This window comes from Bos indicus, chromosome 20, assembly GCF_029378745.1.
Source record: "Bos indicus isolate NIAB-ARS_2022 breed Sahiwal x Tharparkar chromosome 20, NIAB-ARS_B.indTharparkar_mat_pri_1.0, whole genome shotgun sequence".
In the NCBI taxonomy this organism is placed as follows: Eukaryota; Metazoa; Chordata; class Mammalia; order Artiodactyla; family Bovidae; genus Bos; species Bos indicus.
The window spans coordinates 41,093,807-41,106,565 of NC_091779.1; the positions used below are offsets into that span (position 1 = coordinate 41,093,807).

The window sequence follows — 12,759 nt, forward strand, 5'->3', positions numbered from 1 at the left end:
TCCAGCAATTTCACTTCTGAGTATATAGCCAAAAGGAAGAAAAGCAGGGACTCAATACCCTAAAGAAAGGAAAGCAGGGACTCAAACAGGTAATCTGTACACTCAAGTTCACAGCAGCATAATACATAATAGCCAAAATGTTACTGCTGCTAAGTCACTTCAGTTGTGTCTGACTCTTTACAACTCCCATGGATCTTCGTGACCCAGGGATCCAACCCGCCTCTCTCACATCTCCTGCATTGGCAGGCAGAGTCTATCACTAATACCTCCTGGGAAGAGATATGGGAGCTAATCAGAGGGAAATGAGTAACTCTCCAAGCTGGCTTTAGAATTCAGGATTAAATACCATCTTAACAGGGAAAGGGGAACTAAGAGGTATAAACATACAGTTTTATAGCAAATAAGCCATGGGGATGTATTACAGAACAAGGAATGTGATCAGTAACACTGCATGGGAACAGATGGTTATTAGACTTATTGTGATGACCATTCCATAATGTATGCAAATGTCAAATCACTATGTAGTACACCTGAAACTATTATAAAATTGTCAGCTACATTTCAATTTAAAAAAAATAAAAATAGGGAAAGAGGAGAGGAGATGCAGACCTCTTAGAATTAAAGAATTTTAAGAAAGATGACTGGGCCCTTAGAAGAGTAAATGGAAGTATAATATTTTGTGGAGAAGTTTGTCTTCATTTTTTCTTCCAATTCCACCTAGCCTATGCTCTTAGATGGGCTTCCCCTGGTGGCTCAATAGTAAAGAATCCTCCTGCCCATGCAGGAGACATGGATTCAATCCCTGGCTTGGGAAGATCCCCTGGAGAAGGGAATGGCAACTCACTCCACTTTCTTGTCTGGAGAATTCCAGGGACAGAGGAGCCTGGTGGGCTATACAGTCCATGGGGTTGCACAGAGTCGGACATGACTCAGCGACTAAAGAACAACTATGCTCTCAGATAGCTCTCAAACTTCTGGAAGGCATCGGAATCACTGACGGGCTTGTTAACACAGTGATTGCTGGGCCCTACCTGTGGAGCTTCGATGAAATAGGCCTGGGGTAGAGCCCGACACCACTGAAATGACTTAGCAGCAGCAGCAGGGCCGGAGTATTCACATTTCTAACAAGTTCCCAGGGATGCTCCTGCTGGTCTGGGGACCATACTTTGAGGCTGCATCCCATAGACCTCAACATTCTTTGAGGGGAATCTCTCTCCTTATTTTATTATTCCACTATTGCATCCTAAGGCATATTTTTCAAACCTACACTAATGCTTCCTTGAGTCTCTGACTTCTAAGTAGAACTTTTAGGCACCTCCTTTTGCCTTTGAGATTTATAGTAATTTTATTGAGTTATTTCTCCACTTCAACCCAAGAAATTGGCATTATTGTTTATTCATAATACACGTCTCTGTTTCTGAATCCGGTGGCAGATGTGGGTAGTATTTACTTTGCAGTCATTCACTGAGCAGGTACTCTCAGGATTTGAGCACTTTTTTTGCACCCATGTTACACTTTAATTTTAAAATGTTTATTAGACACACACACAGTCTGATAAGGAAGCTGTAATTTTTGAGTCTCTAAAATCCAAAACTAAGGCCAGACCAATTGTATAATTGGTCTACATGGTGGGTTTGTGACTCAACCTACTCACAAGCCAAATGAATCAGAGAGGTTAGTTTCCTGCTTGGCCCTAAAAGCAGATGTAAAAAGTGGCCATATTTCAAACAGCCAAGGACAGTACCCCCCTCACCCCCCAGCCCTGCCCTTGCTATAACAATAACAAGACCGGCCACTAGGAACCCTGGCCCTGCCAGGAGCACACCCTCTGCTGTCAGGGCCAGTCCTGCTCTATTGCCCAAGGTTCCAAGTAGCTGGGTTTTTAGAAGGCTACAGCATATACATGAATTTTTTGACTAGGAGATACGTACATTCAAGCATACAGCTTGGTAGAGGATTACTGCTAATCACAAAGGAAAGATATCTCAAGTTAATTATTTGAGTGCCTTCCGATGTATAGGAAGAGGCAAGAGTCTGGGGTCACTGAAATTTTTCCTGCGGTATGCTCTAACTATATAGGGGCCCATCTATCTAAAGTGCAGATTGCCTCATCCTGTTTTTTCAGCCTGAATACCCCTCAGGATGCGCTGCCTGAGGACAACTAAAGTGGGTTACAACTTAACCACTATATAACTAATGGGTGAGTGACACTATTTTGTTCCTTTTTGTTGGTGGTGTTCAGAGTCAAGGAGGTCATTTTTTATTTTTCTTTATTCTCACCCCTAAAACAGGACCAACTAAACAATAGGCAGCAGACCACAGTGTATGAGTTTTTACTGATAAGCATCGGACTACATGGGTGGCCCAGACAGTAAACAATCTACCTGCAATGCGGGAGACCCAAGTCAATCCCTGGGTCGGGAAGATCCCCTGGAGAAGGGAATGGCTACCCACTCTGGTATTCTTATCTGGAGAATTCCATGGACAGAGGAGCCTGGCGGGCTGCAGTTCATGGGGTCGCAAAGAGTTGGACACAATGAGTGACTAACATATTTACACTTTTTTATCAGACTGAATATGGATTCAACCTTTGGCTAAAAGCATTTCATCCTAAAATTGGATAGGGTTAAATTGGATATGCCCCCTCACTCAGTCACAACTCGTCCTAGAGGACTAGAGCCTGCCACACCATGGATAAAAGGTCAAAATGCAGCGCCCCTGAAAGTTATCCAAAAAAAAGAAAGAAGAAAGGACTTAGCCCAGTTCATTGTCCCAAATTCATCAATCCTAGACATCGCCGTTTCCCATAGAAAGGCATGAGGAACGGGACAGGGGTCTTCCTTGAATTCAATACTCTTCCATTAGAAGTATGAAACTAGAAAAAAAAACTGGAGGTTTTCCCAACACATAGCACAGGTTTACCAGAGTTTAATGATTCCCCTGTTGATGGATATTTAACTTGTTTCTAATTTCTCCACAACGAACACCCTCAGGGAAGACCTCCTATATATTTTATGGTGCATATTTGCAAGTTTTCCTTTAGCCTAGCTACCTGGAAGTGAATATCTAAGTGGACTGTGTAAACATTAAAATTTTTAATGAATACTGACAGTTTGCTTTCCAAAAGGGCTTATATGATTGGCACTTCATCTGGAATGTGGACAAATACCTGTTTTTCCACATCTTCATCAATATTGGTTACATTCGATCTTTTAGATTTTTGCCGATATGATAGGTGAAAATGATATCTCTGTTGTTTTGCTACATATGATTCTACTATTGGGTAGAATGAACATCTCTTTATACATTTGCCAGCAATTTTTATATTCTCTTTACAGAGTTTCCTGTTCATTTCTTGTAACCAAATTTCTATTAGGTTATCTTTTCATTATTAATTTGTAGACATTCTTTATTTATTTTTGATGCTATTATTTTACCTTTTATATTTGTGGCAATTATTCTTTCCAATCTTTTGCTTGCCTTTTAAATTGGGTGTATATCTATGGTAGTACAGAAAAGTTTCTTTTTATGCAGGCTCAGTCGCTTCAGTAATGTCCGACTCTTTGCAAACCCATGGACTGTAGCACACCAGGCTCCTCGTTCCATGGGATTCTCCAGGGAAGAATACTGGAGTGGTTGCCATTTCCTTCTCCAGGGGATCTTCACGACCCAGGGATCAAATCTGCGTCTTTTATGTCTCCTGCACTGGCAGACAGGTTCTTTACCACTAATGCTACCTGGGAAGCCTGTCGAAATGTACTTTTTTAAAAAAATTTCTTTGCTTCTGCTTTTTATATCTTGGTCGATAAAGTATTCACTGTTTCAAGATCTTCCATATTTTACTCTTTTGCTGTTTATTCAAATACTTTTGTTGTTTTGGTTTTGAAATAAACGTAAAAATCCATCTAGAACTTACATAGAGTTGTCTACTTAGAGAAAAAGGCACAACATGAGAGTTCTCAGCTTAAGTTTATTCACGGTCTTACTGAAGACTGTAGCCTGGCAGACAGTTCTGAGGAACTGCTCCAAAGAGGTTGGGAGGAGCCAGTATGTACAGGAATTTTTTGGCTAGAAAATACGTGCATTCAAGCATATAACATGGTATAAGATTACTGCTAATCACAAAGAAGAGATGCATGGGTGCTCAGTCATTCAGTCATATCCGACTCTTTGCAACTCTATGGACTGTAGCCCACCTGGCTGTTCTGTTCGTGGGATTCTCAAGGCAAAAATACTGGAGTGGGTTACCATTTCCTCCTCCAGGGGATCTTCCCAACACAGGGATCAAACCCAGGTTTCCCGCATTGCAGGCAGATTCTTTACCATCTGAGCCACCAGGGAAGCCCACTGAGTCACCTGGGGAGCCCCAAAGAAAAGATCAGTTCAGTCGCTCAGTCGTGTCCAACTCTTTGCGACCCCACAGACTGCAGCACGCCAGGCCTCCCTGTCCATCATGAACTCCAGGAGTTTACTCAAACTCATGTCCATTGAGTCGGTGATGCCATCCAACCATCTAATCCTCTGTCGTCCCCTTCTCTTCCTGCCTTCAATCTTTCCCAGCATTAGGGTCTTTTCAAAAGAGTCAGTTCTACGCATCAGGGGGCCAAAGTATTGGAGTTTCAGCTTCAGCATTCCAATGAATATTCAGGACTGATTTCCTTCAGGATGGACTGATTGGATCTCCTTGCTGTCCAAGGGACTCTCAAAAGTCTTCTCCAACACCACAGTTCAAAAGGATCAGTTGGATCCTCAGCTTTGGTGCTCAGCTTTCTCTATAATCCAACTCTCACATCCATACATGACTACTGGAAAAACCATAGCTTTGACTAGACAGACCTTTGTTGGCAAAGTAATGTCTCTGCTTTTTAATATGATGTCTAGGTTGGTCATAGATTTTCTTCCAAGGAGCAAGCGTCTTTTAATCTCATGGCTGCAGTCACCATCTGCAGTGATTTTGGGGCCCAAGAAAATAAAGTCTGTCACTGTTTCCATGGTTTCTTCATCTATTTGCCATGAAATGATGGGACCAGATGCCATGATCTTAGTTTTCTGAATGTTGAGTTTTAAGCCAACTTTTTCACTCTCCTCTTTCACTTTCATCAAGAGGCTCTTTAGTTCTTCACTTTCTGCCATAAGGGTAGTGTCATCTGCATATCTGAGATTATTGATATTTCTCCTGGCAGTCTTGATTCCAGCTTGTGCTTCATCCAGCCTGGAATTTTGCATGATGTACTCTGCATATAAGTTAAATAAGCAGGGTGAAAACATGCAGCCTTGATGTACTCCTTTCCCGATTTGAAACTCGTCTATTTTTCCATGTCCAGTTCTAACTGTTGCTTCTTGACCTGCATACAGATTTCTCAGGTATTCCCATCTCTTTCAGAATTTTCCACAGTTTATTGTGATCCACACAGTCAAAGTCTTTGGCATAGTCAATAAGTGAAAGTGAAGTCGCTCAGTCGTGTCCAACTCTTAGCGACCCCATGGCCTGCAGCCTACCAGGCTCCTCCATCCATGGGATTTTCCTGGCAAGAGTACTGGAGTGGGGTGCCATTGCCTTCTCCATTTACTGCATACTAGGTTAATAAAAATAAATAAATATTTTTCTGGCACTCTCTTGCTTTTTTGATGATCCAATGGAGTTTGGCAATTTGATCTCTGGTTCCTCTGCCTTTTCTAAATCCAGCTTGAACATCTGGAAGTTCACAGTTCACATACTGTTGAAGCCTGATTTGGAGAATTTTGAGCATTACTTTGCTAGCATGTGAGATGAGTGCAGTTGTGCGGTAGTTTGAACATTCTTTGACATTGCCTTTCTTTGGGATTTGAATGAAAACTGACATTTTCCAGTCCTGTGGCCACTGCTGAGTTTTCCAAATTTGCTGGCATATTGAGTGCAACACTTTCACAGCATCATCTTTTAGGATTTGAAATAGCTCAGCTGGAATTCCATCACCTCCACTAGCTTTGTTCATAGTGATGCTTCCTAAGGCCCACTTGACTTTGCACTCCGGGATGTCTGGCTCTAGGTAAGTGATCATGCCATTGTGGTTATCTGGGTCATGAAGATCTGTATAGTACTTCTGTGTATTCTTGCCAGTTCTTCTTAATATCTTTTGCTTCTGTTAGGTCCATACCATTTCTGTCCTTTATTGTTCCTATCTTTGCATTAAACGTTCCCTTGGTATCTCTAATTTTCTTGAAAAGATCACTAGTCTTTCCCATTCTATTGTTTTCCTCTATTTCTTTGCATTGATCACTGAGGAAGACTTTCTTATCCTTGCTATTCTTTGGAACTCTGCATTCAAATGGGTATATCTTTCCTTTTCTCCTTTGCTTTTCACTTCTATTCTTTTTGCAGCTATTTGTAAGGCCTCCTCAGACAACTGTTTTGCCTTTTTGCATTTCTTTTCCTTGGGGATGGTCTTGATCACTGCCTCTTGTACAGTGTCATGAACGTCCATCCATAGTTCTTCAGGCACTCTGTCTAATCCCTTGAATCTATTTGTCACTTCCACTGTATAATTGTGAGGGATTTGATTTAGGTCATACCTGAACGGTCTAGTGGTTTTCCCTACTTTCTTCAATTTAAGTCTGAATTTGGCAATAAGGAGTTCATGATCTGAGCCACAGTCAGCTCCTGGTCTTGTTTTTGCTGACTGTATAGAGCTTCTCCATCTTTGGCTGCAAAGAATATAATCAGATTGATTTTGGTATTGACCATCTGGTGATGTCCATGTGTAGAGTCTTCTCTTGTGTTGTTGGAAGAGGATGTTCATTATGACCAGTATGTTCTCTTGGCAAAACTCTATTAGTCTTTGCCCTGCTCCATTCTGTATTCCAAGCCAAATTTGCCTGTTACTCCAGGTATTTCTTGACTTCATACTTTTGCGTTCCAGTTCCCTATAATGAAAAGGACATCTTTTTTGGGTGTTAGTTCTTAAAGGTCTTGTAGGTCTTCATAGAACCATTCAGCTTCAGCTTCTACAGCATTACTGGTCAGGACACAGACTTGGATTACTGTGATATTGAAAGGTTTGCCTTGAAAATGAACAGAGATCATTCTGTTGTTTTTGAGATTGCATCCAAGTACTGCATTTTGTACTATTGTTGACTATCATGGTGCTGGAGCAACTGTGAGGAGATACCCCATGTCTAAGGGCAGAGAAGCCCCAGCAAAATGGTAGGAGGGGCGAAATTGCATTTAGAATCAAACTCCATGCCTGCTAGAGATGCTCAGAGGGCTCAAACATACCTTGTGTGCACCAGGGCCCAGAGACCACCCAGAGACTGAGACAGAACTGTGTTTGAGGGTCCCTGAGGAGGTACGGGTAGTAGTGGACTGCTGCAGGGGCAGGGGCTCTGGGTGCAGTAGACTTGCGTAGGGCATAAGCCATTAACCCCACCATCGAGCTGCCAGAACTTACACAGGACTGGGGAAACAGGCTCTTGGAGGGCACAAAAAGAACCTTGTGTGCACCAGGACCCAGGAGAAAGGATCAGTGACCCCGTAAGAGACTGACTCAGACTTGCCCATAAGTGTGTTGGAGTCTCCAGCAGAAGCGTGGGTCAGCGGTGGCCTGCTGTAGGGTTGGGGGCACTGAGTGTAGCAGTGCGTGCATGGGACCTTTTGAAGGAGGTCACCATTATCTTCATTACCTTCACCATAGTTTGGCCTCAGGACAAATAACAAGGAAGGAACACATCCCTGCCCATCAACAGAAAAGTGGATTAAAGATTTACTGAGCATGACCACGCCCAGCAGAGCAAGACCCAGTCTCCCCCTCAGTCAGTCTCTCCCATCAAGAAGCTTCCATAAGCCTCTTATCCTTTTCCATCAGAGGGTAGACTGAAAACCATAATCACCAAAGACTATCCAATCTGATCACATGGACGGCAGCCTTGTCTAACTCTAATTCAAAGAAGAGATATCTCAAGTTAATTATTTTAGTGCTTTCCGATGTATAGGAAGAGTCTGGGGTCACTGAAATTCTTCCTGAGGTATGTGTCTAACTGTATCAGGGCCCATTTATCTAAAGCACAGATTGCCTCATCCTATTTTTACACCCTGAATACCCCTCAGGATGTACTGCCAGAGGACTGCTAAAGTGGGTGACAATTTAACCGTATATAACTGTTGGATGAGTGACATTCCTTTGTTCTTTTTTTTGTTCACAGAGTTAGGGAGGTCATTTTATTTTTTTTCCCAAATGCATGGCTAACTTTCCATTTATTCCCTATGGATTTAAAATGCCATCTTAGGGCTTCCCTGATGGTCCAGTGGCTAAGACTCTGTGCTCCCACTGCAGGGGTCCTGGGTTCAATCCCTGGTCAGGGAATTAAATCCCACATGCCCACAACTAAGGGTTTGCATGCCACAACTAAAGACACCACATGCTGCAAATAAGACCCGGAGCAGCCAAATAAATAATTTTTTTTAAATGCCATCTTTTTTCAAATACTGTTTTTCCTTGCATATATGGGTCTTAACATGTTTCTAATAGAGCTGGATAACTGAGTTCCTTGTCTACCATAGATCGAAAGCAAGGAAATAAACTGAGGACTCAAATGAATCGAATGATCCAAAAGGAAGTGAAAGCTGAATACAAAGAAGAATATAGATAAACAGAGAAGGAGAAACTGTGCTGTGTTGCACAATAATAAAGATAAATACTCTGAATCTTTAAGGAAGGATCAAATTAAGTTTAGACTCCTTTGATTTTTTAAGACAGGTAACAAACTATATGTTTTAGAATAATTTCTATTCTTTAAAGTGGTAAAAAATAAACACTGTTTTGGCACTTGAAAGGGCAAGTTTCCATTCCATGGAAACATCAGTTATGCAGGACCTTGATTCCCATGCAATGTCAGCTACACTGAGTGTTACTGTAACTCTTAGAACGAGGAGACACTGCAGAACCAAACTCACAAACGCAGAACAAGGAAGGTCTCACCTATAATCTTAAGCAAGCCTGAAGAAGGTCCAAGTGCTTCTTTTCCCACACCAGGCTTGGCTCCCACATTGGACTGCACAGGTGTATAGCCCTTTATCTCACAAGTTGCCAGCTCTGTGTGTTCAAGTCCTCAGCCCTGTTGCTTCCTGCAAGAGATAGAAGTTCATGGTCCCATAACAAATTACGGGTTCAAAAGCTTCTGCAGTCTCATATTTAGCCCAGGGGTAAAAATCAAGGAATATGAATCAAAGGAACAGTAACAAAGAAGCAGTCTTCCGCTGTGTGCCCTTACCACTGAGATATCACTCTGCTCCCTCAAGGTGTCTCCATGGTAACTCACTTGTTCCTCCAAACAGCCTTGATGGGCCCTGTGGGAGACTAGGTTCCTGCTCCTCCAATCCCTCCCCGCAGTAGAATGAAACATTCACAGCCTTTGCCTTGTGACTTCGTAGTATTGCAGTACGTTTTCAGGCCCGGTGGATCTGGGCTTCGACTATGTCATTCGTCAATTGAACAGTAATGAATATCACCTAAGCAAAGGTTATAAATGTGCTTGCATGGTTTCTTCTTCATTTTTTTTCCCCTTCCAGTTTCCCTGAGCTATAATTAATATACAGCACTGTATATGTTTAAGGTGTACAGTATAATGACTTGACTTATGATTTGACCTCTTGAACCTGTGTCATCTACAGGAGAGTCATGAAGCCACAGTGTGAAGCAGTACCACCCCAGCCGAGCTGAAGACCCTAGAGTGAGAAACACGGACATGGCGCTGATATTGCTGTAAGCCACTGAAACCCGGATTCGTTTCTTTGTTTAAACAGAGTCATTGCGGTGAAGCTTGACTAATCCAGCTCCTTCATTGGCGCCCCCCCAGCCCCAGTGTTGGCCATGCAGCTGCCCTGTCATTCCAACAGTTACTCCTCACCAGATAGGTGCTGTGATTCTCGTGCCCAGGTCTCTACTCTCCCCACTGTGCCAGGGACTCCCACCATCCCCTCTAAGAGCTCCCACACCTCTGGGGAAGCAAGGTATAGCTCCTATCAGTTGCTGATGACTTGAAACACTTTCTTCCCACCTGGGTAAAACTCTATGAGACTGTAAAGCAGAACCACCTTATGCTGTTACCTACAGCTCTTGCTGCTGCTGCTGCTGCTAAGTCGCTTCAGTCGTATCCGACTCTGTGTGACTCCATAGACGGCAGTCCACCAGGCTCCCCGCTCCCCTGGGATTCTCCAGGCAAGAACACTGGAGTGGGTTGTCATTTCCTTCTCCAATTCATGAAAGTGAAAAGTGAAAGTGAAGTGGCTCAGTAGTGCCCGACTCTTAGCAACCCCATGGACTGCAGCCTACCAGGCTCCTCTGTCTATGGATTTTCCAGGCAAGAGTACTGGAGTGGGGTGCCATTGCTAACTCCACTACAGCTCTTATGCTTGACTAATTCTTTCTTTTAGTACAAGCCTCCTGTCCTCAGGAAACAGATACAAGACACCTGGACCTAAAGATCGTTTGAAAAACACTTTTTTTTTGGCTTCATACAGCACGTGGGAATCTTAGTTCCCTGACCCAGGCCCACAGCAGTGAAAGCACAGACTCTTAACCACTGGATCATCAGGGAATTCCCTAAAGATCCTTTCCTTTGAGACTCCCCTTAGAGATGCACTGGCTCTTGTTAGGTGAGCTGCTTTCCTTTTAGAACACCAGCAAGCAGGTTCTAAGATAAAATCATGCTAAGTCACCTCAGTCGTGTCTGACTCTGTGATTCCCCCAGACTGTAGCCCACCAGGCTCCTCTGTCCATGAGATTCTCTAGCAAGAATACTGGAGTGGGTTGCCATGCCCTCCTCCAGATCTTCCCAACTCAGGGATCAAAACCACATCTCCTGCATTGGCAGGCAGATTCTTTGCCATTAGCGCCACCAGGAAAGCCCAAGGTAAAGTCAGTGCTCTCTAATTAAGTGTGGGTTGTAATCCTAGAGGCCAGCTGTCAGACCCAGGGCACCAGGCACCAGGTTCCCAAGAGAAAGGAATCCATGGGGGCCCACATGGAAATTCACATGAGCTCCAGAGCTTGTGCCTGTGTTCTGGGATGCTCAGTATGATAAGTGGTATGATAATAAACAGCATTTTCATTTTCATACTCTCTAGAGAAGATTGGAGAAGGAAATGGCAACCCACTCCAGTGCTCTTGCCTGGAGAATCCCAGGGACGGGGGAGCCTGGTGGGCTGCCATCTATGGGGTCACACAGAGTCAGACACGACTAAAGCGACTTAGCAGCAGCAGCAGCTAGAGGAGATAGGCATATATCAGATTGGAAGATTCATTCCTTTAGCAAATACTACAGTGCTAAGCACTAGTGATACGAAGGTAAAAGAGACAAAATGCTCATCCTCATGAAGCTTACATTCCTAGGAGGAGGAGAGGGAGGAAACAGAAAATAAAAACACATAAGTGTATAATTGTAAGTAGTGATAATGCTATGAGAAGTGCTAAAAAGCAGGGTGAGTGGTGAGAAGACATAGGCCTCTTTACACAAGGTGGAGAGAAGGCATCCCCGAGAACCTAAAATTTAAGTAGACACCTAAATCAAGGGAGGAAAAAAGCCCTTAGACGTTTTAAGGAAGGTCAATCTAGAATAGGAAGAACAAATATAAAGATCCTGAGACAGGAGCAAACATTCAAAGGCTATCCTGAAGGCTGATGACTAGAGGACAATGAGTCCAGAAGGGTGAGAAACTGGGGGTGGGTGGGGCTAGGTCTTAAGAGTGGCCAGTCATCCGTGCAAGGAATTTGAATTTTATGTATGTGGAAAAGGATGCCCCTAGAGAGAGTTGAACAGGGGATTGACTTGGGAATGGATTGATATCTTTAAAACTTAATCCTTCCTGATACAAAGGACAAGGTAGGGGCAGCAAGACCAGGCAGAAGGTTACTATAGTAGCTCGAGGAGAGAGAGTGGTTAGGACTAAGTGGTAGTGGTAGGAGTGGTGAGAAGTAGTCATATTTAGGGAATAGTTTGAAGGTAGAGTCAACAAGGGCCTTCCCTGGTGACTCAGTGTTAAAGATTCCACCGACCAATGCAGTAGACATGGGTTCAATCCCTGGATCTCAAAGATTCCCTGAAGGAAATGGCAATCCACTCCAGTAGTCTTGCCTGTCAAATCCGATGGACAGAGGAGCCTGGCAAGCTACAGTCCATGAGATTTCAGAGTCAGACATAACTTAGCAACTAAACAGCAACAACAAATAGTCAACAGGACTCAGTTAAGCATTTGAATGTGGAGATTGAAGAAAGAAGAATCAAGGACAACCCCCTGAGCTGGGCAGAGTGAAGTGGTTATAAGTCTTGAGGAAACATCCTGAGGTCTATTTTATACATGGTAATTCAAGATTCACCCTATTCCCCATCATTTATATGAGAATGTCCTGAACATTGGCTGTGTAAGTCAGGAGAGGGGCCAGAGCTGCAGGTATGAACTGGATGAGCTTGAAGTTATCAAGTATAACTTCAAGACAGTGTAGTGAGAGAAAGGATCTGAGGATGGAGTCCACTATGTCTGGAATCCACAATTTGAAAGATACCTTGAGGAATATGGAGAAGGGAATGACTACCTACTCTGCTATTCTTGCTTGGAGCATTCCATGAACTGAGGAGCCTGGTGGGCTACAGTCCATGGGGTCTCAAAGAGTCGAACACAACTGAATGACTAACATTTTCACTTATCTTTGAAAAATGGTTGAACTATAAAGAAAGTTGAGCACCAAAGAATTGATGCTTTTGAATTGTGGTATTGGAGAAGATTCT

At 43.2% G+C, this 12,759-nt stretch overlaps 1 non-coding gene across 1 annotated transcript; it reads left to right on the top strand.

The window, feature by feature from the left end:
• Positions 1-8,266: 8,266 nt before the first annotated feature.
• Positions 8,267-8,339, top strand: TRNAG-CCC (transfer RNA glycine (anticodon CCC)). Its single transcript has one exon. It is a non-coding gene; the product is annotated as a tRNA-Gly (tRNA).
• Positions 8,340-12,759: the final 4,420 nt, after the last annotated feature.